Raw genomic sequence first — 22018 nt, forward strand, 5'->3', positions numbered from 1 at the left:
CTTGTGACCACGAATCGTACTTAACGTAGTTTTCTGCAAGCGTCAGCGAAGCGTCAGTCGAGCTAAGTCGGGCCAAGTCGCATAAGAGGAGCAACAAATTGCGCTCGCTTTTCCGGTACCGGGAATCGAACCCGGGCCTCCTGGGTGAGAGCCAGGTATCCTAGCCACTAGACCACACCGGACAACGGCACAAGGGCTACTCCAGCGAACACAGCAATCTATACACACGCTACTAAACGACAACTACAAAATTATACGCTCCCACTTTGTACAGCGGCATGCTCGGGACTCATTTCGTAGAGACGAACGCCAGCCACTATGACACCAAACGGCGCCTGTGAATCATGTCGTTGCACCGCGCACTGTGCTACGACAATTTAAGAAAGAGACGCTCACGGCTTGCTGCGCTGCTTTCGTCGCGGGTAATCAGTGCTGCGGCTTTCGAGACAGAAAACATTGGCAGCGGTGGGATTCGAACCCACGCCTCCGAGGAGACTGGTGCCTGAAACCAGCGCCTTAGACCGCTCGGCCACGCTACCGACGCTGCACGGCGGTCACAGGAGCTGCGTTCTACCCCACGAGAAAACACCACAATGGCACAAAAAACAGAAAAATGTGGCAGCGGTGGGATTCGAACCCACGCCTCCGAAGAGACTGGTGCCTTAAACCAGCGCCTTAGACCGCTCGGCCACGCTACCTGTGCCAGTGCTCTTCGCTTTTGTAGAAACAGTGCACGACACAGCTGCGACTGGCTGCTCATCCATTGCACCTCAAACAACTGCCCTTTTCGAATAGAGAGTAACTACACAGGTAGCTGCCCGCGCTCTCGTGTGGCGGCATTGCGTGTTGATAAAGAATTGGTAGTGCCACCTGCAGCCTGCGGAACATGAGTGAAAAATCAAGAGGGCACCGTGATTTCAAACACTGAGTCACAACCGTCACTGCAGCGACACCAAGGCAAAACTTTAAAAATTGCCGTGACCAGGATTCGAACCTGGGTTATTGCGGCCACAACGCAATGTCCTAACCACTAGACGATCACGGCCACGGAAGCACCGCCGAGGGCAGTCCTCGCGACTGCATGTTGCAATGCACAGCAAAGCTCGGCCCACACACCACTGTGTCAGACGCGGTCTCCATTATATGTATACTGGCAAACGAACGTGTCTGCGATGTAAGGACACTAAGCAGTGTGGTTAGCTGCATTCAACCCCCGTGGCAGTGTCTTGCAGTCCTCCTACTCTGTTCACCACAGGTATGTGCCTCGATAAGAGGTGGACAGATGTCGCATCGCTCTCGCCGTCACTTTTGACCACGAATCGTACTTAACGTAGTTTTCTGCAAGCGTCAGCGAAGCGTCAGTCGAGCTAAGTCGGGCCAAGTCGCATAAGAGGAGCAACAAATTGCGCTCGCTTTTCCGGTACCGGGAATCGAACCCGGGCCTCCTGGGTGAGAGCCAGGTATCCTAGCCACTAGACCACACCGGACAACGGCACAAGGGCTACTCCAGCGAACACAGCAATCTATACACACGCTACTAAACGACAACTACAAAATTATACGCTCCCACTTTGTACAGCGGCATGCTCGGGACTCATTTCGTAGAGACGAACGCCAGCCACTATGACACCAAACGGCGCCTGTGAATCATGTCGTTGCACCGCGCACTGTGCTACGACAATTTAAGAAAGAGACGCTCACGGCTTGCTGCGCTGCTTTCGTCGCGGGTAATCAGTGCTGCGGCTTTCGAGACAGAAAACATTGGCAGCGGTGGGATTCGAACCCACGCCTCCGAGGAGACTGGTGCCTGAAACCAGCGCCTTAGACCGCTCGGCCACGCTACCGACGCTGCACGGCGGTCACAGGAGCTGCGTTCTACCCCACGAGAAAACACCACAATGGCACAAAAAACAGAAAAATGTGGCAGCGGTGGGATTCGAACCCACGCCTCCGAAGAGACTGGTGCCTTAAACCAGCGCCTTAGACCGCTCGGCCACGCTACCTGTGCCAGTGCTCTTCGCTTTTGTAGAAACAGTGCACGACACAGCTGCGACTGGCTGCTCATCCATTGCACCTCAAACAACTGCCCTTTTCGAATAGAGAGTAACTACACAGGTAGCTGCCCGCGCTCTCGTGTGGCGGCATTGCGTGTTGATAAAGAATTGGTAGTGCCACCTGCAGCCTGCGGAACATGAGTGAAAAATCAAGAGGGCACCGTGATTTCAAACACTGAGTCACAACCGTCACTGCAGCGACACCAAGGCAAAACTTTAAAAATTGCCGTGACCAGGATTCGAACCTGGGTTATTGCGGCCACAACGCAATGTCCTAACCACTAGACGATCACGGCCACGGAAGCACCGCCGAGGGCAGTCCTCGCGACTGCATGTTGCAATGCACAGCAAAGCTCGGCCCACACACCACTGTGTCAGACGCGGTCTCCATTATATGTATACTGGCAAACGAACGTGTCTGCGATGTAAGGACACTAAGCAGTGTGGTTAGCTGCATTCAACCCCCGTGGCAGTGTCTTGCAGTCCTCCTACTCTGTTCACCACAGGTATGTGCCTCGATAAGAGGTGGACAGATGTCGCATCGCTCTCGCCGTCACTTGTGACCACGAATCGTACTTAACGTAGTTTTCTGCAAGCGTCAGCGAAGCGTCAGTCGAGCTAAGTCGGGCCAAGTCGCATAAGAGGAGCAACAAATTGCGCTCGCTTTTCCGGTACCGGGAATCGAACCCGGGCCTCCTGGGTGAGAGCCAGGTATCCTAGCCACTAGACCACACCGGACAACGGCACAAGGGCTACTCCAGCGAACACAGCAATCTATACACACGCTACTAAACGACAACTACAAAATTATACGCTCCCACTTTGTACAGCGGCATGCTCGGGACTCATTTCGTAGAGACGAACGCCAGCCACTATGACACCAAACGGCGCCTGTGAATCATGTCGTTGCACCGCGCACTGTGCTACGACAATTTAAGAAAGAGACGCTCACGGCTTGCTGCGCTGCTTTCGTCGCGGGTAATCAGTGCTGCGGCTTTCGAGACAGAAAACATTGGCAGCGGTGGGATTCGAACCCACGCCTCCGAGGAGACTGGTGCCTGAAACCAGCGCCTTAGACCGCTCGGCCACGCTACCGACGCTGCACGGCGGTCACAGGAGCTGCGTTCTACCCCACGAGAAAACACCACAATGGCACAAAAAACAGAAAAATGTGGCAGCGGTGGGATTCGAACCCACGCCTCCGAAGAGACTGGTGCCTTAAACCAGCGCCTTAGACCGCTCGGCCACGCTACCTGTGCCAGTGCTCTTCGCTTTTGTAGAAACAGTGCACGACACAGCTGCGACTGGCTGCTCATCCATTGCACCTCAAACAACTGCCCTTTTCGAATAGAGAGTAACTACACAGGTAGCTGCCCGCGCTCTCGTGTGGCGGCATTGCGTGTTGATAAAGAATTGGTAGTGCCACCTGCAGCCTGCGGAACATGAGTGAAAAATCAAGAGGGCACCGTGATTTCAAACACTGAGTCACAACCGTCACTGCAGCGACACCAAGGCAAAACTTTAAAAATTGCCGTGACCAGGATTCGAACCTGGGTTATTGCGGCCACAACGCAATGTCCTAACCACTAGACGATCACGGCCACGGAAGCACCGCCGAGGGCAGTCCTCGCGACTGCATGTTGCAATGCACAGCAAAGCTCGGCCCACACACCACTGTGTCAGACGCGGTCTCCATTATATGTATACTGGCAAACGAACGTGTCTGCGATGTAAGGACACTAAGCAGTGTGGTTAGCTGCATTCAACCCCCGTGGCAGTGTCTTGCAGTCCTCCTACTCTGTTCACCACAGGTATGTGCCTCGATAAGAGGTGGACAGATGTCGCATCGCTCTCGCCGTCACTTGTGACCACGAATCGTACTTAACGTAGTTTTCTGCAAGCGTCAGCGAAGCGTCAGTCGAGCTAAGTCGGGCCAAGTCGCATAAGAGGAGCAACAAATTGCGCTCGCTTTTCCGGTACCGGGAATCGAACCCGGGCCTCCTGGGTGAGAGCCAGGTATCCTAGCCACTAGACCACACCGGACAACGGCACAAGGGCTACTCCAGCGAACACAGCAATCTATACACACGCTACTAAACGACAACTACAAAATTATACGCTCCCACTTTGTACAGCGGCATGCTCGGGACTCATTTCGTAGAGACGAACGCCAGCCACTATGACACCAAACGGCGCCTGTGAATCATGTCGTTGCACCGCGCACTGTGCTACGACAATTTAAGAAAGAGACGCTCACGGCTTGCTGCGCTGCTTTCGTCGCGGGTAATCAGTGCTGCGGCTTTCGAGACAGAAAACATTGGCAGCGGTGGGATTCGAACCCACGCCTCCGAGGAGACTGGTGCCTGAAACCAGCGCCTTAGACCGCTCGGCCACGCTACCGACGCTGCACGGCGGTCACAGGAGCTGCGTTCTACCCCACGAGAAAACACCACAATGGCACAAAAAACAGAAAAATGTGGCAGCGGTGGGATTCGAACCCACGCCTCCGAAGAGACTGGTGCCTTAAACCAGCGCCTTAGACCGCTCGGCCACGCTACCTGTGCCAGTGCTCTTCGCTTTTGTAGAAACAGTGCACGACACAGCTGCGACTGGCTGCTCATCCATTGCACCTCAAACAACTGCCCTTTTCGAATAGAGAGTAACTACACAGGTAGCTGCCCGCGCTCTCGTGTGGCGGCATTGCGTGTTGATAAAGAATTGGTAGTGCCACCTGCAGCCTGCGGAACATGAGTGAAAAATCAAGAGGGCACCGTGATTTCAAACACTGAGTCACAACCGTCACTGCAGCGACACCAAGGCAAAACTTTAAAAATTGCCGTGACCAGGATTCGAACCTGGGTTATTGCGGCCACAACGCAATGTCCTAACCACTAGACGATCACGGCCACGGAAGCACCGCCGAGGGCAGTCCTCGCGACTGCATGTTGCAATGCACAGCAAAGCTCGGCCCACACACCACTGTGTCAGACGCGGTCTCCATTATATGTATACTGGCAAACGAACGTGTCTGCGATGTAAGGACACTAAGCAGTGTGGTTAGCTGCATTCAACCCCCGTGGCAGTGTCTTGCAGTCCTCCTACTCTGTTCACCACAGGTATGTGCCTCGATAAGAGGTGGACAGATGTCGCATCGCTCTCGCCGTCACTTGTGACCACGAATCGTACTTAACGTAGTTTTCTGCAAGCGTCAGCGAAGCGTCAGTCGAGCTAAGTCGGGCCAAGTCGCATAAGAGGAGCAACAAATTGCGCTCGCTTTTCCGGTACCGGGAATCGAACCCGGGCCTCCTGGGTGAGAGCCAGGTATCCTAGCCACTAGACCACACCGGACAACGGCACAAGGGCTACTCCAGCGAACACAGCAATCTATACACACGCTACTAAACGACAACTACAAAATTATACGCTCCCACTTTGTACAGCGGCATGCTCGGGACTCATTTCGTAGAGACGAACGCCAGCCACTATGACACCAAACGGCGCCTGTGAATCATGTCGTTGCACCGCGCACTGTGCTACGACAATTTAAGAAAGAGACGCTCACGGCTTGCTGCGCTGCTTTCGTCGCGGGTAATCAGTGCTGCGGCTTTCGAGACAGAAAACATTGGCAGCGGTGGGATTCGAACCCACGCCTCCGAGGAGACTGGTGCCTGAAACCAGCGCCTTAGACCGCTCGGCCACGCTACCGACGCTGCACGGCGGTCACAGGAGCTGCGTTCTACCCCACGAGAAAACACCACAATGGCACAAAAAACAGAAAAATGTGGCAGCGGTGGGATTCGAACCCACGCCTCCGAAGAGACTGGTGCCTTAAACCAGCGCCTTAGACCGCTCGGCCACGCTACCTGTGCCAGTGCTCTTCGCTTTTGTAGAAACAGTGCACGACACAGCTGCGACTGGCTGCTCATCCATTGCACCTCAAACAACTGCCCTTTTCGAATAGAGAGTAACTACACAGGTAGCTGCCCGCGCTCTCGTGTGGCGGCATTGCGTGTTGATAAAGAATTGGTAGTGCCACCTGCAGCCTGCGGAACATGAGTGAAAAATCAAGAGGGCACCGTGATTTCAAACACTGAGTCACAACCGTCACTGCAGCGACACCAAGGCAAAACTTTAAAAATTGCCGTGACCAGGATTCGAACCTGGGTTATTGCGGCCACAACGCAATGTCCTAACCACTAGACGATCACGGCCACGGAAGCACCGCCGAGGGCAGTCCTCGCGACTGCATGTTGCAATGCACAGCAAAGCTCGGCCCACACACCACTGTGTCAGACGCGGTCTCCATTATATGTATACTGGCAAACGAACGTGTCTGCGATGTAAGGACACTAAGCAGTGTGGTTAGCTGCATTCAACCCCCGTGGCAGTGTCTTGCAGTCCTCCTACTCTGTTCACCACAGGTATGTGCCTCGATAAGAGGTGGACAGATGTCGCATCGCTCTCGCCGTCACTTGTGACCACGAATCGTACTTAACGTAGTTTTCTGCAAGCGTCAGCGAAGCGTCAGTCGAGCTAAGTCGGGCCAAGTCGCATAAGAGGAGCAACAAATTGCGCTCGCTTTTCCGGTACCGGGAATCGAACCCGGGCCTCCTGGGTGAGAGCCAGGTATCCTAGCCACTAGACCACACCGGACAACGGCACAAGGGCTACTCCAGCGAACACAGCAATCTATACACACGCTACTAAACGACAACTACAAAATTATACGCTCCCACTTTGTACAGCGGCATGCTCGGGACTCATTTCGTAGAGACGAACGCCAGCCACTATGACACCAAACGGCGCCTGTGAATCATGTCGTTGCACCGCGCACTGTGCTACGACAATTTAAGAAAGAGACGCTCACGGCTTGCTGCGCTGCTTTCGTCGCGGGTAATCAGTGCTGCGGCTTTCGAGACAGAAAACATTGGCAGCGGTGGGATTCGAACCCACGCCTCCGAGGAGACTGGTGCCTGAAACCAGCGCCTTAGACCGCTCGGCCACGCTACCGACGCTGCACGGCGGTCACAGGAGCTGCGTTCTACCCCACGAGAAAACACCACAATGGCACAAAAAACAGAAAAATGTGGCAGCGGTGGGATTCGAACCCACGCCTCCGAAGAGACTGGTGCCTTAAACCAGCGCCTTAGACCGCTCGGCCACGCTACCTGTGCCAGTGCTCTTCGCTTTTGTAGAAACAGTGCACGACACAGCTGCGACTGGCTGCTCATCCATTGCACCTCAAACAACTGCCCTTTTCGAATAGAGAGTAACTACACAGGTAGCTGCCCGCGCTCTCGTGTGGCGGCATTGCGTGTTGATAAAGAATTGGTAGTGCCACCTGCAGCCTGCGGAACATGAGTGAAAAATCAAGAGGGCACCGTGATTTCAAACACTGAGTCACAACCGTCACTGCAGCGACACCAAGGCAAAACTTTAAAAATTGCCGTGACCAGGATTCGAACCTGGGTTATTGCGGCCACAACGCAATGTCCTAACCACTAGACGATCACGGCCACGGAAGCACCGCCGAGGGCAGTCCTCGCGACTGCATGTTGCAATGCACAGCAAAGCTCGGCCCACACACCACTGTGTCAGACGCGGTCTCCATTATATGTATACTGGCAAACGAACGTGTCTGCGATGTAAGGACACTAAGCAGTGTGGTTAGCTGCATTCAACCCCCGTGGCAGTGTCTTGCAGTCCTCCTACTCTGTTCACCACAGGTATGTGCCTCGATAAGAGGTGGACAGATGTCGCATCGCTCTCGCCGTCACTTGTGACCACGAATCGTACTTAACGTAGTTTTCTGCAAGCGTCAGCGAAGCGTCAGTCGAGCTAAGTCGGGCCAAGTCGCATAAGAGGAGCAACAAATTGCGCTCGCTTTTCCGGTACCGGGAATCGAACCCGGGCCTCCTGGGTGAGAGCCAGGTATCCTAGCCACTAGACCACACCGGACAACGGCACAAGGGCTACTCCAGCGAACACAGCAATCTATACACACGCTACTAAACGACAACTACAAAATTATACGCTCCCACTTTGTACAGCGGCATGCTCGGGACTCATTTCGTAGAGACGAACGCCAGCCACTATGACACCAAACGGCGCCTGTGAATCATGTCGTTGCACCGCGCACTGTGCTACGACAATTTAAGAAAGAGACGCTCACGGCTTGCTGCGCTGCTTTCGTCGCGGGTAATCAGTGCTGCGGCTTTCGAGACAGAAAACATTGGCAGCGGTGGGATTCGAACCCACGCCTCCGAGGAGACTGGTGCCTGAAACCAGCGCCTTAGACCGCTCGGCCACGCTACCGACGCTGCACGGCGGTCACAGGAGCTGCGTTCTACCCCACGAGAAAACACCACAATGGCACAAAAAACAGAAAAATGTGGCAGCGGTGGGATTCGAACCCACGCCTCCGAAGAGACTGGTGCCTTAAACCAGCGCCTTAGACCGCTCGGCCACGCTACCTGTGCCAGTGCTCTTCGCTTTTGTAGAAACAGTGCACGACACAGCTGCGACTGGCTGCTCATCCATTGCACCTCAAACAACTGCCCTTTTCGAATAGAGAGTAACTACACAGGTAGCTGCCCGCGCTCTCGTGTGGCGGCATTGCGTGTTGATAAAGAATTGGTAGTGCCACCTGCAGCCTGCGGAACATGAGTGAAAAATCAAGAGGGCACCGTGATTTCAAACACTGAGTCACAACCGTCACTGCAGCGACACCAAGGCAAAACTTTAAAAATTGCCGTGACCAGGATTCGAACCTGGGTTATTGCGGCCACAACGCAATGTCCTAACCACTAGACGATCACGGCCACGGAAGCACCGCCGAGGGCAGTCCTCGCGACTGCATGTTGCAATGCACAGCAAAGCTCGGCCCACACACCACTGTGTCAGACGCGGTCTCCATTATATGTATACTGGCAAACGAACGTGTCTGCGATGTAAGGACACTAAGCAGTGTGGTTAGCTGCATTCAACCCCCGTGGCAGTGTCTTGCAGTCCTCCTACTCTGTTCACCACAGGTATGTGCCTCGATAAGAGGTGGACAGATGTCGCATCGCTCTCGCCGTCACTTGTGACCACGAATCGTACTTAACGTAGTTTTCTGCAAGCGTCAGCGAAGCGTCAGTCGAGCTAAGTCGGGCCAAGTCGCATAAGAGGAGCAACAAATTGCGCTCGCTTTTCCGGTACCGGGAATCGAACCCGGGCCTCCTGGGTGAGAGCCAGGTATCCTAGCCACTAGACCACACCGGACAACGGCACAAGGGCTACTCCAGCGAACACAGCAATCTATACACACGCTACTAAACGACAACTACAAAATTATACGCTCCCACTTTGTACAGCGGCATGCTCGGGACTCATTTCGTAGAGACGAACGCCAGCCACTATGACACCAAACGGCGCCTGTGAATCATGTCGTTGCACCGCGCACTGTGCTACGACAATTTAAGAAAGAGACGCTCACGGCTTGCTGCGCTGCTTTCGTCGCGGGTAATCAGTGCTGCGGCTTTCGAGACAGAAAACATTGGCAGCGGTGGGATTCGAACCCACGCCTCCGAGGAGACTGGTGCCTGAAACCAGCGCCTTAGACCGCTCGGCCACGCTACCGACGCTGCACGGCGGTCACAGGAGCTGCGTTCTACCCCACGAGAAAACACCACAATGGCACAAAAAACAGAAAAATGTGGCAGCGGTGGGATTCGAACCCACGCCTCCGAAGAGACTGGTGCCTTAAACCAGCGCCTTAGACCGCTCGGCCACGCTACCTGTGCCAGTGCTCTTCGCTTTTGTAGAAACAGTGCACGACACAGCTGCGACTGGCTGCTCATCCATTGCACCTCAAACAACTGCCCTTTTCGAATAGAGAGTAACTACACAGGTAGCTGCCCGCGCTCTCGTGTGGCGGCATTGCGTGTTGATAAAGAATTGGTAGTGCCACCTGCAGCCTGCGGAACATGAGTGAAAAATCAAGAGGGCACCGTGATTTCAAACACTGAGTCACAACCGTCACTGCAGCGACACCAAGGCAAAACTTTAAAAATTGCCGTGACCAGGATTCGAACCTGGGTTATTGCGGCCACAACGCAATGTCCTAACCACTAGACGATCACGGCCACGGAAGCACCGCCGAGGGCAGTCCTCGCGACTGCATGTTGCAATGCACAGCAAAGCTCGGCCCACACACCACTGTGTCAGACGCGGTCTCCATTATATGTATACTGGCAAACGAACGTGTCTGCGATGTAAGGACACTAAGCAGTGTGGTTAGCTGCATTCAACCCCCGTGGCAGTGTCTTGCAGTCCTCCTACTCTGTTCACCACAGGTATGTGCCTCGATAAGAGGTGGACAGATGTCGCATCGCTCTCGCCGTCACTTGTGACCACGAATCGTACTTAACGTAGTTTTCTGCAAGCGTCAGCGAAGCGTCAGTCGAGCTAAGTCGGGCCAAGTCGCATAAGAGGAGCAACAAATTGCGCTCGCTTTTCCGGTACCGGGAATCGAACCCGGGCCTCCTGGGTGAGAGCCAGGTATCCTAGCCACTAGACCACACCGGACAACGGCACAAGGGCTACTCCAGCGAACACAGCAATCTATACACACGCTACTAAACGACAACTACAAAATTATACGCTCCCACTTTGTACAGCGGCATGCTCGGGACTCATTTCGTAGAGACGAACGCCAGCCACTATGACACCAAACGGCGCCTGTGAATCATGTCGTTGCACCGCGCACTGTGCTACGACAATTTAAGAAAGAGACGCTCACGGCTTGCTGCGCTGCTTTCGTCGCGGGTAATCAGTGCTGCGGCTTTCGAGACAGAAAACATTGGCAGCGGTGGGATTCGAACCCACGCCTCCGAGGAGACTGGTGCCTGAAACCAGCGCCTTAGACCGCTCGGCCACGCTACCGACGCTGCACGGCGGTCACAGGAGCTGCGTTCTACCCCACGAGAAAACACCACAATGGCACAAAAAACAGAAAAATGTGGCAGCGGTGGGATTCGAACCCACGCCTCCGAAGAGACTGGTGCCTTAAACCAGCGCCTTAGACCGCTCGGCCACGCTACCTGTGCCAGTGCTCTTCGCTTTTGTAGAAACAGTGCACGACACAGCTGCGACTGGCTGCTCATCCATTGCACCTCAAACAACTGCCCTTTTCGAATAGAGAGTAACTACACAGGTAGCTGCCCGCGCTCTCGTGTGGCGGCATTGCGTGTTGATAAAGAATTGGTAGTGCCACCTGCAGCCTGCGGAACATGAGTGAAAAATCAAGAGGGCACCGTGATTTCAAACACTGAGTCACAACCGTCACTGCAGCGACACCAAGGCAAAACTTTAAAAATTGCCGTGACCAGGATTCGAACCTGGGTTATTGCGGCCACAACGCAATGTCCTAACCACTAGACGATCACGGCCACGGAAGCACCGCCGAGGGCAGTCCTCGCGACTGCATGTTGCAATGCACAGCAAAGCTCGGCCCACACACCACTGTGTCAGACGCGGTCTCCATTATATGTATACTGGCAAACGAACGTGTCTGCGATGTAAGGACACTAAGCAGTGTGGTTAGCTGCATTCAACCCCCGTGGCAGTGTCTTGCAGTCCTCCTACTCTGTTCACCACAGGTATGTGCCTCGATAAGAGGTGGACAGATGTCGCATCGCTCTCGCCGTCACTTGTGACCACGAATCGTACTTAACGTAGTTTTCTGCAAGCGTCAGCGAAGCGTCAGTCGAGCTAAGTCGGGCCAAGTCGCATAAGAGGAGCAACAAATTGCGCTCGCTTTTCCGGTACCGGGAATCGAACCCGGGCCTCCTGGGTGAGAGCCAGGTATCCTAGCCACTAGACCACACCGGACAACGGCACAAGGGCTACTCCAGCGAACACAGCAATCTATACACACGCTACTAAACGACAACTACAAAATTATACGCTCCCACTTTGTACAGCGGCATGCTCGGGACTCATTTCGTAGAGACGAACGCCAGCCACTATGACACCAAACGGCGCCTGTGAATCATGTCGTTGCACCGCGCACTGTGCTACGACAATTTAAGAAAGAGACGCTCACGGCTTGCTGCGCTGCTTTCGTCGCGGGTAATCAGTGCTGCGGCTTTCGAGACAGAAAACATTGGCAGCGGTGGGATTCGAACCCACGCCTCCGAGGAGACTGGTGCCTGAAACCAGCGCCTTAGACCGCTCGGCCACGCTACCGACGCTGCACGGCGGTCACAGGAGCTGCGTTCTACCCCACGAGAAAACACCACAATGGCACAAAAAACAGAAAAATGTGGCAGCGGTGGGATTCGAACCCACGCCTCCGAAGAGACTGGTGCCTTAAACCAGCGCCTTAGACCGCTCGGCCACGCTACCTGTGCCAGTGCTCTTCGCTTTTGTAGAAACAGTGCACGACACAGCTGCGACTGGCTGCTCATCCATTGCACCTCAAACAACTGCCCTTTTCGAATAGAGAGTAACTACACAGGTAGCTGCCCGCGCTCTCGTGTGGCGGCATTGCGTGTTGATAAAGAATTGGTAGTGCCACCTGCAGCCTGCGGAACATGAGTGAAAAATCAAGAGGGCACCGTGATTTCAAACACTGAGTCACAACCGTCACTGCAGCGACACCAAGGCAAAACTTTAAAAATTGCCGTGACCAGGATTCGAACCTGGGTTATTGCGGCCACAACGCAATGTCCTAACCACTAGACGATCACGGCCACGGAAGCACCGCCGAGGGCAGTCCTCGCGACTGCATGTTGCAATGCACAGCAAAGCTCGGCCCACACACCACTGTGTCAGACGCGGTCTCCATTATATGTATACTGGCAAACGAACGTGTCTGCGATGTAAGGACACTAAGCAGTGTGGTTAGCTGCATTCAACCCCCGTGGCAGTGTCTTGCAGTCCTCCTACTCTGTTCACCACAGGTATGTGCCTCGATAAGAGGTGGACAGATGTCGCATCGCTCTCGCCGTCACTTGTGACCACGAATCGTACTTAACGTAGTTTTCTGCAAGCGTCAGCGAAGCGTCAGTCGAGCTAAGTCGGGCCAAGTCGCATAAGAGGAGCAACAAATTGCGCTCGCTTTTCCGGTACCGGGAATCGAACCCGGGCCTCCTGGGTGAGAGCCAGGTATCCTAGCCACTAGACCACACCGGACAACGGCACAAGGGCTACTCCAGCGAACACAGCAATCTATACACACGCTACTAAACGACAACTACAAAATTATACGCTCCCACTTTGTACAGCGGCATGCTCGGGACTCATTTCGTAGAGACGAACGCCAGCCACTATGACACCAAACGGCGCCTGTGAATCATGTCGTTGCACCGCGCACTGTGCTACGACAATTTAAGAAAGAGACGCTCACGGCTTGCTGCGCTGCTTTCGTCGCGGGTAATCAGTGCTGCGGCTTTCGAGACAGAAAACATTGGCAGCGGTGGGATTCGAACCCACGCCTCCGAGGAGACTGGTGCCTGAAACCAGCGCCTTAGACCGCTCGGCCACGCTACCGACGCTGCACGGCGGTCACAGGAGCTGCGTTCTACCCCACGAGAAAACACCACAATGGCACAAAAAACAGAAAAATGTGGCAGCGGTGGGATTCGAACCCACGCCTCCGAAGAGACTGGTGCCTTAAACCAGCGCCTTAGACCGCTCGGCCACGCTACCTGTGCCAGTGCTCTTCGCTTTTGTAGAAACAGTGCACGACACAGCTGCGACTGGCTGCTCATCCATTGCACCTCAAACAACTGCCCTTTTCGAATAGAGAGTAACTACACAGGTAGCTGCCCGCGCTCTCGTGTGGCGGCATTGCGTGTTGATAAAGAATTGGTAGTGCCACCTGCAGCCTGCGGAACATGAGTGAAAAATCAAGAGGGCACCGTGATTTCAAACACTGAGTCACAACCGTCACTGCAGCGACACCAAGGCAAAACTTTAAAAATTGCCGTGACCAGGATTCGAACCTGGGTTATTGCGGCCACAACGCAATGTCCTAACCACTAGACGATCACGGCCACGGAAGCACCGCCGAGGGCAGTCCTCGCGACTGCATGTTGCAATGCACAGCAAAGCTCGGCCCACACACCACTGTGTCAGACGCGGTCTCCATTATATGTATACTGGCAAACGAACGTGTCTGCGATGTAAGGACACTAAGCAGTGTGGTTAGCTGCATTCAACCCCCGTGGCAGTGTCTTGCAGTCCTCCTACTCTGTTCACCACAGGTATGTGCCTCGATAAGAGGTGGACAGATGTCGCATCGCTCTCGCCGTCACTTGTGACCACGAATCGTACTTAACGTAGTTTTCTGCAAGCGTCAGCGAAGCGTCAGTCGAGCTAAGTCGGGCCAAGTCGCATAAGAGGAGCAACAAATTGCGCTCGCTTTTCCGGTACCGGGAATCGAACCCGGGCCTCCTGGGTGAGAGCCAGGTATCCTAGCCACTAGACCACACCGGACAACGGCACAAGGGCTACTCCAGCGAACACAGCAATCTATACACACGCTACTAAACGACAACTACAAAATTATACGCTCCCACTTTGTACAGCGGCATGCTCGGGACTCATTTCGTAGAGACGAACGCCAGCCACTATGACACCAAACGGCGCCTGTGAATCATGTCGTTGCACCGCGCACTGTGCTACGACAATTTAAGAAAGAGACGCTCACGGCTTGCTGCGCTGCTTTCGTCGCGGGTAATCAGTGCTGCGGCTTTCGAGACAGAAAACATTGGCAGCGGTGGGATTCGAACCCACGCCTCCGAGGAGACTGGTGCCTGAAACCAGCGCCTTAGACCGCTCGGCCACGCTACCGACGCTGCACGGCGGTCACAGGAGCTGCGTTCTACCCCACGAGAAAACACCACAATGGCACAAAAAACAGAAAAATGTGGCAGCGGTGGGATTCGAACCCACGCCTCCGAAGAGACTGGTGCCTTAAACCAGCGCCTTAGACCGCTCGGCCACGCTACCTGTGCCAGTGCTCTTCGCTTTTGTAGAAACAGTGCACGACACAGCTGCGACTGGCTGCTCATCCATTGCACCTCAAACAACTGCCCTTTTCGAATAGAGAGTAACTACACAGGTAGCTGCCCGCGCTCTCGTGTGGCGGCATTGCGTGTTGATAAAGAATTGGTAGTGCCACCTGCAGCCTGCGGAACATGAGTGAAAAATCAAGAGGGCACCGTGATTTCAAACACTGAGTCACAACCGTCACTGCAGCGACACCAAGGCAAAACTTTAAAAATTGCCGTGACCAGGATTCGAACCTGGGTTATTGCGGCCACAACGCAATGTCCTAACCACTAGACGATCACGGCCACGGAAGCACCGCCGAGGGCAGTCCTCGCGACTGCATGTTGCAATGCACAGCAAAGCTCGGCCCACACACCACTGTGTCAGACGCGGTCTCCATTATATGTATACTGGCAAACGAACGTGTCTGCGATGTAAGGACACTAAGCAGTGTGGTTAGCTGCATTCAACCCCCGTGGCAGTGTCTTGCAGTCCTCCTACTCTGTTCACCACAGGTATGTGCCTCGATAAGAGGTGGACAGATGTCGCATCGCTCTCGCCGTCACTTGTGACCACGAATCGTACTTAACGTAGTTTTCTGCAAGCGTCAGCGAAGCGTCAGTCGAGCTAAGTCGGGCAAAGTCGCATAAGAGGAGCAACAAATTGCGCTCGCTTTTCCGGTACCGGGAATCGAACCCGGGCCTCCTGGGTGAGAGCCAGGTATCCTAGCCACTAGACCACACCGGACAACGGCACAAGGGCTACTCCAGCGAACACAGCAATCTATACACACGCTACTAAACGACAACTACAAAATTATACGCTCCCACTTTGTACAGCGGCATGCTCGGGACTCATTTCGTAGAGACGAACGCCAGCCACTATGACACCAAACGGCGCCTGTGAATCATGTCGTTGCACCGCGCACTGTGCTACGACAATTTAAGAAAGAGACGCTCACGGCTTGCTGCGCTGCTTTCGTCGCGGGTAATCAGTGCTGCGGCTTTCGAGACAGAAAACATTGGCAGCGGTGGGATTCGAACCCACGCCTCCGAGGAGACTGGTGCCTGAAACCAGCGCCTTAGACCGCTCGGCCACGCTACCGACGCTGCACGGCGGTCACAGGAGCTGCGTTCTACCCCACGAGAAAACACCACAATGGCACAAAAAACAGAAAAATGTGGCAGCGGTGGGATTCGAACCCACGCCTCCGAAGAGACTGGTGCCTTAAACCAGCGCCTTAGACCGCTCGGCCACGCTACCTGTGCCAGTGCTCTTCGCTTTTGTAGAAACAGTGCACGACACAGCTGCGACTGGCTGCTCATCCATTGCACCTCAAACAACTGCCCTTTTCGAATAGAAAGTAACTACACAGGTAGCTGCCCGCGCTCTCGTGTGGCGGCATTGCGTGTTGATAAAGAATTGGTAGTGCCACCTGCAGCCTGCGGAACATGAGTGAAAAATCAAGAGGGCACCGTGATTTCAAACACTGAGTCACAACCGTCACTGCAGCGACACCAAGGCAAAACTTTAAAAATTGCCGTGACCAGGATTCGAACCTGGGTTATTGCGGCCACAACGCAATGTCCTAACCACTAGACGATCACGGCCACGGAAGCACCGCCGAGGGCAGTCCTCGCGACTGCATGTTGCAATGCACAGCAAAGCTCGGCCCACACACCACTGTGTCAGACGCGGTCTCCATTATATGTATACTGGCAAACGAACGTGTCTGCGATGTAAGGACACTAAGCAGTGTGGTTAGCTGCATTCAACCCCCGTGGCAGTGTCTTGCAGTCCTCCTACTCTGTTCACCACAGGTATGTGCCTCGATAAGAGGTGGACAGATGTCGCATCGCTCTCGCCGTCACTTGTGACCACGAATCGTACTTAACGTAGTTTTCTGCAAGCGTCAGCGAAGCGTCAGTCGAGCTAAGTCGGGCCAAGTCGCATAAGAGGAGCAACAAATTGCGCTCGCTTTTCCGGTACCGGGAATCGAACCCGGGCCTCCTGGGTGAGAGCCAGGTATCCTAGCCACTAGACCACACCGGACAACGGCACAAGGGCTACTCCAGCGAACACAGCAATCTATACACACGCTACTAAACGACAACTACAAAATTATACGCTCCCACTTTGTACAGCGGCATGCTCGGGACTCATTTCGTAGAGACGAACGCCAGCCACTATGACACCAAACGGCGCCTGTGAATCATGTCGTTGCACCGCGCACTGTGCTACGACAATTTAAGAAAGAGACGCTCACGGCTTGCTGCGCTGCTTTCGTCGCGGGTAATCAGTGCTGCGGCTTTCGAGACAGAAAACATTGGCAGCGGTGGGATTCGAACCCACGCCTCCGAGGAGACTGGTGCCTGAAACCAGCGCCTTAGACCGCTCGGCCACGCTACCGACGCTGCACGGCGGTCACAGGAGCTGCGTTCTACCCCACGAGAAAACACCACAATGGCACAAAAAACAGAAAAATGTGGCAGCGGTGGGATTCGAACCCACGCCTCCGAAGAGACTGGTGCCTTAAACCAGCGCCTTAGACCGCTCGGCCACGCTACCTGTGCCAGTGCTCTTCGCTTTTGTAGAAACAGTGCACGACACAGCTGCGACTGGCTGCTCATCCATTGCACCTCAAACAACTGCCCTTTTCGAATAGAGAGTAACTACACAGGTAGCTGCCCGCGCTCTCGTGTGGCGGCATTGCGTGTTGATAAAGAATTGGTAGTGCCACCTGCAGCCTGCGGAACATGAGTGAAAAATCAAGAGGGCACCGTGATTTCAAACACTGAGTCACAACCGTCACTGCAGCGACACCAAGGCAAAACTTTAAAAATTGCCGTGACCAGGATTCGAACCTGGGTTATTGCGGCCACAACGCAATGTCCTAACCACTAGACGATCACGGCCACGGAAGCACCGCCGAGGGCAGTCCTCGCGACTGCATGTTGCAATGCACAGCAAAGCTCGGCCCACACACCACTGTGTCAGACGCGGTCTCCATTATATGTATACTGGCAAACGAACGTGTCTGCGATGTAAGGACACTAAGCAGTGTGGTTAGCTGCATTCAACCCCCGTGGCAGTGTCTTGCAGTCCTCCTACTCTGTTCACCACAGGTATGTGCCTCGATAAGAGGTGGACAGATGTCGCATCGCTCTCGCCGTCACTTGTGACCACGAATCGTACTTAACGTAGTTTTCTGCAAGCGTCAGCGAAGCGTCAGTCGAGCTAAGTCGGGCCAAGTCGCATAAGAGGAGCAACAAATTGCGCTCGCTTTTCCGGTACCGGGAATCGAACCCGGGCCTCCTGGGAGAGCCAGGTATCCTAGCCACTAGACCACACCGGACAACGGCACAAGGGCTACTCCAGCGAACACAGCAATCTATACACACGCTACTAAACGACAACTACAAAATTATACGCTCCCACTTTGTACAGCGGCATGCTCGGGACTCATTTCGTAGAGACGAACGCCAGCCACTATGACACCAAACGGCGCCTGTGAATCATGTCGTTGCACCGCGCACTGTGCTACGACAATTTAAGAAAGAGACGCTCACGGCTTGCTGCGCTGCTTTCGTCGCGGGTAATCAGTGCTGCGGCTTTCGAGACAGAAAACATTGGCAGCGGTGGGATTCGAACCCCACGCCTCCGAGGAGACTGGTGCCTGAAACCAGCGCCTTAGACCGCTCGGCCACGCTACCGACGCTGCACGGCGGTCACAGGAGCTGCGTTCTACCCCACGAGAAAACACCACAATGGCACAAAAAACAGAAAAATGTGGCAGCGGTGGGATTCGAACCCACGCCTCCGAAGAGACTGGTGCCTTAAACCAGCGCCTTAGACCGCTCGGCCACGCTACCTGTGCCAGTGCTCTTCGCTTTTGTAGAAACAGTGCACGACACAGCTGCGACTGGCTGCTCATCCATTGCACCTCAAACAACTGCCCTTTTCGAATAGAGAGTAACTACACAGGTAGCTGCCCGCGCTCTCGTGTGGCGGCATTGCGTGTTGATAAAGAATTGGTAGTGCCACCTGCAGCCTGCGGAACATGATGTGAAAAATCAAGAGGGCACCGTGATTTCAAACACTGAGTCACAACCGTCACTGCAGCGACACCAAGGCAAAACTTTAAAAATTGCCGTGACCAGGATTCGAACCTGGGTTATTGCGGCCACAACGCAATGTCCTAACCACTAGACGATCACGGCCACGGAAGCACCGCCGAGGGCAGTCCTCGCGACTGCATGTTGCAATGCACAGCAAAGCTCGGCCCACACACCACTGTGTCAGACGCGGTCTCCATTATATGTATACTGGCAAACGAACGTGTCTGCGATGTAAGGACACTAAGCAGTGTGGTTAGCTGCATTCAACCCCCGTGGCAGTGTCTTGCAGTCCTCCTACTCTGTTCACCACAGGTATGTGCCTCGATAAGAGGTGGACAGATGTCGCATCGCTCTCGCCGTCACTTGTGACCACGAATCGTACTTAACGTAGTTTTCTGCAAGCGTCAGCGAAGCGTCAGTCGAGCTAAGTCGGGCCAAGTCGCATAAGAGGAGCAACAAATTGCGCTCGCTTTTCCGGTACCGGGAATCGAACCCGGGCCTCCTGGGTGAGAGCCAGGTATCCTAGCCACTAGACCACACCGGACAACGGCACAAGGGCTACTCCAGCGAACACAGCAATCTATACACACGCTACTAAACGACAACTACAAAATTATACGCTCCCACTTTGTACAGCGGCATGCTCGGGACTCATTTCGTAGAGACGAACGCCAGCCACTATGACACCAAACGGCGCCTGTGAATCATGTCGTTGCACCGCGCACTGTGCTACGACAATTTAAGAAAGAGACGCTCACGGCTTGCTGCGCTGCTTTCGTCGCGGGTAATCAGTGCTGCGGCTTTCGAGACAGAAAACATTGGCAGCGGTGGGATTCGAACCCACGCCTCCGAGGAGACTGGTGCCTGAAACCAGCGCCTTAGACCGCTCGGCCACGCTACCGACGCTGCACGGCGGTCACAGGAGCTGCGTTCTACCCCACGAGAAAACACCACAATGGCACAAAAAACAGAAAAATGTGGCAGCGGTGGGATTCGAACCCACGCCTCCGAAGAGACTGGTGCCTTAAACCAGCGCCTTAGACCGCTCGGCCACGCTACCTGTGCCAGTGCTCTTCGCTTTTGTAGAAACAGTGCACGACACAGCTGCGACTGGCTGCTCATCCATTGCACCTCAAACAACTGCCCTTTTCGAATAGAGAGTAACTACACAGGTAGCTGCCCGCGCTCTCGTGTGGCGGCATTGCGTGTTGATAAAGAATTGGTAGTGCCACCTGCAGCCTGCGGAACATGAGTGAAAAATCAAGAGGGCACCGTGATTTCAAACACTGAGTCACAACCGTCACTGCAGCGACACCAAGGCAAAACTTTAAAAATTGCCGTGACCAGGATTCGAACCTGGGTTATTGCGGCCACAACGCAATGTCCTAACCACTAGACGATCACGGCCACGGAAGCACCGCCGAGGGCAGTCCTCGCGACTGCATGTTGCAATGCACAGCAAAGCTCGGCCCACACACCACTGTGTCAGACGCGGTCTCCATTATATGTATACTGGCAAACGAACGTGTCTGCGATGTAAGGACACTAAGCAGTGTGGTTAGCTGCATTCAACCCCCGTGGCAGTGTCTTGCAGTCCTCCTACTCTGTTCACCACAGGTATGTGCCTCGATAAGAGGTGGACAGATGTCGCATCGCTCTCGCCGTCACTTGTGACCACGAATCGTACTTAACGTAGTTTTCTGCAAGCGTCAGCGAAGCGTCAGTCGAGCTAAGTCGGGCCAAGTCGCATAAGAGGAGCAACAAATTGCGCTCGCTTTTCCGGTACCGGGAATCGAACCCGGGCCTCCTGGGTGAGAGCCAGGTATCCTAGCCACTAGACCACACCGGACAACGGCACAAGGGCTACTCCAGCGAACACAGCAATCTATACACACGCTACTAAACGACAACTACAAAATTATACGCTCCCACTTTGTACAGCGGCATGCTCGGGACTCATTTCGTAGAGACGAACGCCAGCCACTATGACACCAAACGGCGCCTGTGAATCATGTCGTTGCACCGCGCACTGTGCTACGACAATTTAAGAAAGAGACGCTCACGGCTTGCTGCGCTGCTTTCGTCGCGGGTAATCAGTGCTGCGGCTTTCGAGACAGAAAACATTGGCAGCGGTGGGATTCGAACCCACGCCTCCGAGGAGACTGGTGCCTGAAACCAGCGCCTTAGACCGCTCGGCCACGCTACCGACGCTGCACGGCGGTCACAGGAGCTGCGTTCTACCCCACGAGAAAACACCACAATGGCACAAAAAACAGAAAAATGTGGCAGCGGTGGGATTCGAACCCACGCCTCCGAAGAGACTGGTGCCTTAAACCAGCGCCTTAGACCGCTCGGCCACGCTACCTGTGCCAGTGCTCTTCGCTTTTGTAGAAACAGTGCACGACACAGCTGCGACTGGCTGCTCATCCATTGCACCTCAAACAACTGCCCTTTTCGAATAGAGAGTAACTACACAGGTAGCTGCCCGCGCTCTCGTGTGGCGGCATTGCGTGTTGATAAAGAATTGGTAGTGCCACCTGCAGCCTGCGGAACATGAGTGAAAAATCAAGAGGGCACCGTGATTTCAAACACTGAGTCACAACCGTCACTGCAGCGACACCAAGGCAAAACTTTAAAAATTGCCGTGACCAGGATTCGAACCTGGGTTATTGCGGCCACAACGCAATGTCCTAACCACTAGACGATCACGGCCACGGAAGCACCGCCGAGGGCAGTCCTCGCGACTGCATGTTGCAATGCACAGCAAAGCTCGGCCCACACACCACTGTGTCAGACGCGGTCTCC

At 54.4% G+C, this 22018-nt stretch overlaps 68 non-coding genes across 68 annotated transcripts; all 68 read right to left on the reverse strand.

Annotated features, from left to right (window-relative positions):
* Positions 1-110: 110 nt before the first annotated feature.
* Trnae-cuc (transfer RNA glutamic acid (anticodon CUC)) lies at positions 111-182 on the reverse strand. Its single transcript has one exon. It is a non-coding gene; the product is annotated as a tRNA-Glu (tRNA).
* A 275-nt stretch (positions 183-457) lies between these two features.
* Trnal-cag (transfer RNA leucine (anticodon CAG)) lies at positions 458-539 on the reverse strand. The gene has a single exon. It is a non-coding gene; the product is annotated as a tRNA-Leu (tRNA).
* A 77-nt stretch (positions 540-616) lies between these two features.
* On the reverse strand, positions 617-698 carry Trnal-aag (transfer RNA leucine (anticodon AAG)). Its single transcript has one exon. It is a non-coding gene; the product is annotated as a tRNA-Leu (tRNA).
* Positions 699-973: 275 nt separating this feature from the next.
* Trnah-gug (transfer RNA histidin (anticodon GUG)) lies at positions 974-1045 on the reverse strand. Its single transcript has one exon. It is a non-coding gene; the product is annotated as a tRNA-His (tRNA).
* Positions 1046-1415: 370 nt separating this feature from the next.
* Trnae-cuc (transfer RNA glutamic acid (anticodon CUC)) lies at positions 1416-1487 on the reverse strand. The gene has a single exon. It is a non-coding gene; the product is annotated as a tRNA-Glu (tRNA).
* Positions 1488-1762: 275 nt separating this feature from the next.
* Trnal-cag (transfer RNA leucine (anticodon CAG)) lies at positions 1763-1844 on the reverse strand. Its single transcript has one exon. It is a non-coding gene; the product is annotated as a tRNA-Leu (tRNA).
* A 77-nt stretch (positions 1845-1921) lies between these two features.
* On the reverse strand, positions 1922-2003 carry Trnal-aag (transfer RNA leucine (anticodon AAG)). Its single transcript has one exon. It is a non-coding gene; the product is annotated as a tRNA-Leu (tRNA).
* Positions 2004-2278: 275 nt separating this feature from the next.
* Trnah-gug (transfer RNA histidin (anticodon GUG)) lies at positions 2279-2350 on the reverse strand. The gene has a single exon. It is a non-coding gene; the product is annotated as a tRNA-His (tRNA).
* A 370-nt stretch (positions 2351-2720) lies between these two features.
* On the reverse strand, positions 2721-2792 carry Trnae-cuc (transfer RNA glutamic acid (anticodon CUC)). The gene has a single exon. It is a non-coding gene; the product is annotated as a tRNA-Glu (tRNA).
* Positions 2793-3067: 275 nt separating this feature from the next.
* Positions 3068-3149, reverse strand: Trnal-cag (transfer RNA leucine (anticodon CAG)). Its single transcript has one exon. It is a non-coding gene; the product is annotated as a tRNA-Leu (tRNA).
* A 77-nt stretch (positions 3150-3226) lies between these two features.
* On the reverse strand, positions 3227-3308 carry Trnal-aag (transfer RNA leucine (anticodon AAG)). The gene has a single exon. It is a non-coding gene; the product is annotated as a tRNA-Leu (tRNA).
* Positions 3309-3583: 275 nt separating this feature from the next.
* Positions 3584-3655, reverse strand: Trnah-gug (transfer RNA histidin (anticodon GUG)). The gene has a single exon. It is a non-coding gene; the product is annotated as a tRNA-His (tRNA).
* A 370-nt stretch (positions 3656-4025) lies between these two features.
* Trnae-cuc (transfer RNA glutamic acid (anticodon CUC)) lies at positions 4026-4097 on the reverse strand. Its single transcript has one exon. It is a non-coding gene; the product is annotated as a tRNA-Glu (tRNA).
* A 275-nt stretch (positions 4098-4372) lies between these two features.
* Positions 4373-4454, reverse strand: Trnal-cag (transfer RNA leucine (anticodon CAG)). The gene has a single exon. It is a non-coding gene; the product is annotated as a tRNA-Leu (tRNA).
* Positions 4455-4531: 77 nt separating this feature from the next.
* Trnal-aag (transfer RNA leucine (anticodon AAG)) lies at positions 4532-4613 on the reverse strand. Its single transcript has one exon. It is a non-coding gene; the product is annotated as a tRNA-Leu (tRNA).
* A 275-nt stretch (positions 4614-4888) lies between these two features.
* On the reverse strand, positions 4889-4960 carry Trnah-gug (transfer RNA histidin (anticodon GUG)). Its single transcript has one exon. It is a non-coding gene; the product is annotated as a tRNA-His (tRNA).
* A 370-nt stretch (positions 4961-5330) lies between these two features.
* Trnae-cuc (transfer RNA glutamic acid (anticodon CUC)) lies at positions 5331-5402 on the reverse strand. Its single transcript has one exon. It is a non-coding gene; the product is annotated as a tRNA-Glu (tRNA).
* Positions 5403-5677: 275 nt separating this feature from the next.
* Trnal-cag (transfer RNA leucine (anticodon CAG)) lies at positions 5678-5759 on the reverse strand. Its single transcript has one exon. It is a non-coding gene; the product is annotated as a tRNA-Leu (tRNA).
* A 77-nt stretch (positions 5760-5836) lies between these two features.
* Trnal-aag (transfer RNA leucine (anticodon AAG)) lies at positions 5837-5918 on the reverse strand. Its single transcript has one exon. It is a non-coding gene; the product is annotated as a tRNA-Leu (tRNA).
* Positions 5919-6193: 275 nt separating this feature from the next.
* On the reverse strand, positions 6194-6265 carry Trnah-gug (transfer RNA histidin (anticodon GUG)). The gene has a single exon. It is a non-coding gene; the product is annotated as a tRNA-His (tRNA).
* A 370-nt stretch (positions 6266-6635) lies between these two features.
* Trnae-cuc (transfer RNA glutamic acid (anticodon CUC)) lies at positions 6636-6707 on the reverse strand. Its single transcript has one exon. It is a non-coding gene; the product is annotated as a tRNA-Glu (tRNA).
* A 275-nt stretch (positions 6708-6982) lies between these two features.
* Trnal-cag (transfer RNA leucine (anticodon CAG)) lies at positions 6983-7064 on the reverse strand. Its single transcript has one exon. It is a non-coding gene; the product is annotated as a tRNA-Leu (tRNA).
* Positions 7065-7141: 77 nt separating this feature from the next.
* On the reverse strand, positions 7142-7223 carry Trnal-aag (transfer RNA leucine (anticodon AAG)). Its single transcript has one exon. It is a non-coding gene; the product is annotated as a tRNA-Leu (tRNA).
* Positions 7224-7498: 275 nt separating this feature from the next.
* On the reverse strand, positions 7499-7570 carry Trnah-gug (transfer RNA histidin (anticodon GUG)). Its single transcript has one exon. It is a non-coding gene; the product is annotated as a tRNA-His (tRNA).
* Positions 7571-7940: 370 nt separating this feature from the next.
* On the reverse strand, positions 7941-8012 carry Trnae-cuc (transfer RNA glutamic acid (anticodon CUC)). Its single transcript has one exon. It is a non-coding gene; the product is annotated as a tRNA-Glu (tRNA).
* Positions 8013-8287: 275 nt separating this feature from the next.
* Positions 8288-8369, reverse strand: Trnal-cag (transfer RNA leucine (anticodon CAG)). Its single transcript has one exon. It is a non-coding gene; the product is annotated as a tRNA-Leu (tRNA).
* Positions 8370-8446: 77 nt separating this feature from the next.
* Positions 8447-8528, reverse strand: Trnal-aag (transfer RNA leucine (anticodon AAG)). The gene has a single exon. It is a non-coding gene; the product is annotated as a tRNA-Leu (tRNA).
* A 275-nt stretch (positions 8529-8803) lies between these two features.
* Trnah-gug (transfer RNA histidin (anticodon GUG)) lies at positions 8804-8875 on the reverse strand. Its single transcript has one exon. It is a non-coding gene; the product is annotated as a tRNA-His (tRNA).
* A 370-nt stretch (positions 8876-9245) lies between these two features.
* On the reverse strand, positions 9246-9317 carry Trnae-cuc (transfer RNA glutamic acid (anticodon CUC)). The gene has a single exon. It is a non-coding gene; the product is annotated as a tRNA-Glu (tRNA).
* Positions 9318-9592: 275 nt separating this feature from the next.
* On the reverse strand, positions 9593-9674 carry Trnal-cag (transfer RNA leucine (anticodon CAG)). Its single transcript has one exon. It is a non-coding gene; the product is annotated as a tRNA-Leu (tRNA).
* Positions 9675-9751: 77 nt separating this feature from the next.
* Positions 9752-9833, reverse strand: Trnal-aag (transfer RNA leucine (anticodon AAG)). Its single transcript has one exon. It is a non-coding gene; the product is annotated as a tRNA-Leu (tRNA).
* Positions 9834-10108: 275 nt separating this feature from the next.
* Trnah-gug (transfer RNA histidin (anticodon GUG)) lies at positions 10109-10180 on the reverse strand. Its single transcript has one exon. It is a non-coding gene; the product is annotated as a tRNA-His (tRNA).
* Positions 10181-10550: 370 nt separating this feature from the next.
* On the reverse strand, positions 10551-10622 carry Trnae-cuc (transfer RNA glutamic acid (anticodon CUC)). Its single transcript has one exon. It is a non-coding gene; the product is annotated as a tRNA-Glu (tRNA).
* A 275-nt stretch (positions 10623-10897) lies between these two features.
* On the reverse strand, positions 10898-10979 carry Trnal-cag (transfer RNA leucine (anticodon CAG)). The gene has a single exon. It is a non-coding gene; the product is annotated as a tRNA-Leu (tRNA).
* A 77-nt stretch (positions 10980-11056) lies between these two features.
* Positions 11057-11138, reverse strand: Trnal-aag (transfer RNA leucine (anticodon AAG)). Its single transcript has one exon. It is a non-coding gene; the product is annotated as a tRNA-Leu (tRNA).
* A 275-nt stretch (positions 11139-11413) lies between these two features.
* Trnah-gug (transfer RNA histidin (anticodon GUG)) lies at positions 11414-11485 on the reverse strand. The gene has a single exon. It is a non-coding gene; the product is annotated as a tRNA-His (tRNA).
* A 370-nt stretch (positions 11486-11855) lies between these two features.
* Positions 11856-11927, reverse strand: Trnae-cuc (transfer RNA glutamic acid (anticodon CUC)). Its single transcript has one exon. It is a non-coding gene; the product is annotated as a tRNA-Glu (tRNA).
* Positions 11928-12202: 275 nt separating this feature from the next.
* On the reverse strand, positions 12203-12284 carry Trnal-cag (transfer RNA leucine (anticodon CAG)). Its single transcript has one exon. It is a non-coding gene; the product is annotated as a tRNA-Leu (tRNA).
* Positions 12285-12361: 77 nt separating this feature from the next.
* Trnal-aag (transfer RNA leucine (anticodon AAG)) lies at positions 12362-12443 on the reverse strand. The gene has a single exon. It is a non-coding gene; the product is annotated as a tRNA-Leu (tRNA).
* Positions 12444-12718: 275 nt separating this feature from the next.
* On the reverse strand, positions 12719-12790 carry Trnah-gug (transfer RNA histidin (anticodon GUG)). The gene has a single exon. It is a non-coding gene; the product is annotated as a tRNA-His (tRNA).
* A 370-nt stretch (positions 12791-13160) lies between these two features.
* Positions 13161-13232, reverse strand: Trnae-cuc (transfer RNA glutamic acid (anticodon CUC)). The gene has a single exon. It is a non-coding gene; the product is annotated as a tRNA-Glu (tRNA).
* Positions 13233-13507: 275 nt separating this feature from the next.
* Positions 13508-13589, reverse strand: Trnal-cag (transfer RNA leucine (anticodon CAG)). The gene has a single exon. It is a non-coding gene; the product is annotated as a tRNA-Leu (tRNA).
* A 77-nt stretch (positions 13590-13666) lies between these two features.
* Trnal-aag (transfer RNA leucine (anticodon AAG)) lies at positions 13667-13748 on the reverse strand. Its single transcript has one exon. It is a non-coding gene; the product is annotated as a tRNA-Leu (tRNA).
* A 275-nt stretch (positions 13749-14023) lies between these two features.
* On the reverse strand, positions 14024-14095 carry Trnah-gug (transfer RNA histidin (anticodon GUG)). Its single transcript has one exon. It is a non-coding gene; the product is annotated as a tRNA-His (tRNA).
* Positions 14096-14465: 370 nt separating this feature from the next.
* Positions 14466-14537, reverse strand: Trnae-cuc (transfer RNA glutamic acid (anticodon CUC)). Its single transcript has one exon. It is a non-coding gene; the product is annotated as a tRNA-Glu (tRNA).
* Positions 14538-14812: 275 nt separating this feature from the next.
* On the reverse strand, positions 14813-14894 carry Trnal-cag (transfer RNA leucine (anticodon CAG)). Its single transcript has one exon. It is a non-coding gene; the product is annotated as a tRNA-Leu (tRNA).
* Positions 14895-14971: 77 nt separating this feature from the next.
* Trnal-aag (transfer RNA leucine (anticodon AAG)) lies at positions 14972-15053 on the reverse strand. Its single transcript has one exon. It is a non-coding gene; the product is annotated as a tRNA-Leu (tRNA).
* A 275-nt stretch (positions 15054-15328) lies between these two features.
* On the reverse strand, positions 15329-15400 carry Trnah-gug (transfer RNA histidin (anticodon GUG)). The gene has a single exon. It is a non-coding gene; the product is annotated as a tRNA-His (tRNA).
* Positions 15401-15770: 370 nt separating this feature from the next.
* Positions 15771-15842, reverse strand: Trnae-cuc (transfer RNA glutamic acid (anticodon CUC)). The gene has a single exon. It is a non-coding gene; the product is annotated as a tRNA-Glu (tRNA).
* A 275-nt stretch (positions 15843-16117) lies between these two features.
* Trnal-cag (transfer RNA leucine (anticodon CAG)) lies at positions 16118-16199 on the reverse strand. The gene has a single exon. It is a non-coding gene; the product is annotated as a tRNA-Leu (tRNA).
* Positions 16200-16276: 77 nt separating this feature from the next.
* Positions 16277-16358, reverse strand: Trnal-aag (transfer RNA leucine (anticodon AAG)). The gene has a single exon. It is a non-coding gene; the product is annotated as a tRNA-Leu (tRNA).
* A 275-nt stretch (positions 16359-16633) lies between these two features.
* Trnah-gug (transfer RNA histidin (anticodon GUG)) lies at positions 16634-16705 on the reverse strand. The gene has a single exon. It is a non-coding gene; the product is annotated as a tRNA-His (tRNA).
* A 370-nt stretch (positions 16706-17075) lies between these two features.
* Trnae-cuc (transfer RNA glutamic acid (anticodon CUC)) lies at positions 17076-17147 on the reverse strand. Its single transcript has one exon. It is a non-coding gene; the product is annotated as a tRNA-Glu (tRNA).
* Positions 17148-17422: 275 nt separating this feature from the next.
* On the reverse strand, positions 17423-17504 carry Trnal-cag (transfer RNA leucine (anticodon CAG)). The gene has a single exon. It is a non-coding gene; the product is annotated as a tRNA-Leu (tRNA).
* A 77-nt stretch (positions 17505-17581) lies between these two features.
* Trnal-aag (transfer RNA leucine (anticodon AAG)) lies at positions 17582-17663 on the reverse strand. The gene has a single exon. It is a non-coding gene; the product is annotated as a tRNA-Leu (tRNA).
* Positions 17664-17938: 275 nt separating this feature from the next.
* Trnah-gug (transfer RNA histidin (anticodon GUG)) lies at positions 17939-18010 on the reverse strand. The gene has a single exon. It is a non-coding gene; the product is annotated as a tRNA-His (tRNA).
* Positions 18011-18380: 370 nt separating this feature from the next.
* On the reverse strand, positions 18381-18450 carry Trnar-ucu (transfer RNA arginine (anticodon UCU)). The gene has a single exon. It is a non-coding gene; the product is annotated as a tRNA-Arg (tRNA).
* A 275-nt stretch (positions 18451-18725) lies between these two features.
* Positions 18726-18808, reverse strand: Trnal-cag (transfer RNA leucine (anticodon CAG)). The gene has a single exon. It is a non-coding gene; the product is annotated as a tRNA-Leu (tRNA).
* A 77-nt stretch (positions 18809-18885) lies between these two features.
* Trnal-aag (transfer RNA leucine (anticodon AAG)) lies at positions 18886-18967 on the reverse strand. Its single transcript has one exon. It is a non-coding gene; the product is annotated as a tRNA-Leu (tRNA).
* Positions 18968-19243: 276 nt separating this feature from the next.
* On the reverse strand, positions 19244-19315 carry Trnah-gug (transfer RNA histidin (anticodon GUG)). Its single transcript has one exon. It is a non-coding gene; the product is annotated as a tRNA-His (tRNA).
* A 370-nt stretch (positions 19316-19685) lies between these two features.
* Positions 19686-19757, reverse strand: Trnae-cuc (transfer RNA glutamic acid (anticodon CUC)). The gene has a single exon. It is a non-coding gene; the product is annotated as a tRNA-Glu (tRNA).
* A 275-nt stretch (positions 19758-20032) lies between these two features.
* Positions 20033-20114, reverse strand: Trnal-cag (transfer RNA leucine (anticodon CAG)). Its single transcript has one exon. It is a non-coding gene; the product is annotated as a tRNA-Leu (tRNA).
* Positions 20115-20191: 77 nt separating this feature from the next.
* Trnal-aag (transfer RNA leucine (anticodon AAG)) lies at positions 20192-20273 on the reverse strand. The gene has a single exon. It is a non-coding gene; the product is annotated as a tRNA-Leu (tRNA).
* A 275-nt stretch (positions 20274-20548) lies between these two features.
* On the reverse strand, positions 20549-20620 carry Trnah-gug (transfer RNA histidin (anticodon GUG)). Its single transcript has one exon. It is a non-coding gene; the product is annotated as a tRNA-His (tRNA).
* Positions 20621-20990: 370 nt separating this feature from the next.
* On the reverse strand, positions 20991-21062 carry Trnae-cuc (transfer RNA glutamic acid (anticodon CUC)). The gene has a single exon. It is a non-coding gene; the product is annotated as a tRNA-Glu (tRNA).
* A 275-nt stretch (positions 21063-21337) lies between these two features.
* Trnal-cag (transfer RNA leucine (anticodon CAG)) lies at positions 21338-21419 on the reverse strand. Its single transcript has one exon. It is a non-coding gene; the product is annotated as a tRNA-Leu (tRNA).
* Positions 21420-21496: 77 nt separating this feature from the next.
* Positions 21497-21578, reverse strand: Trnal-aag (transfer RNA leucine (anticodon AAG)). Its single transcript has one exon. It is a non-coding gene; the product is annotated as a tRNA-Leu (tRNA).
* Positions 21579-21853: 275 nt separating this feature from the next.
* Trnah-gug (transfer RNA histidin (anticodon GUG)) lies at positions 21854-21925 on the reverse strand. Its single transcript has one exon. It is a non-coding gene; the product is annotated as a tRNA-His (tRNA).
* Positions 21926-22018: the final 93 nt, after the last annotated feature.

This window comes from Schistocerca gregaria, unplaced genomic scaffold, assembly GCF_023897955.1.
Source record: "Schistocerca gregaria isolate iqSchGreg1 unplaced genomic scaffold, iqSchGreg1.2 ptg001004l, whole genome shotgun sequence".
Lineage (NCBI taxonomy): Eukaryota > Metazoa > Arthropoda > Insecta > Orthoptera > Acrididae > Schistocerca > Schistocerca gregaria.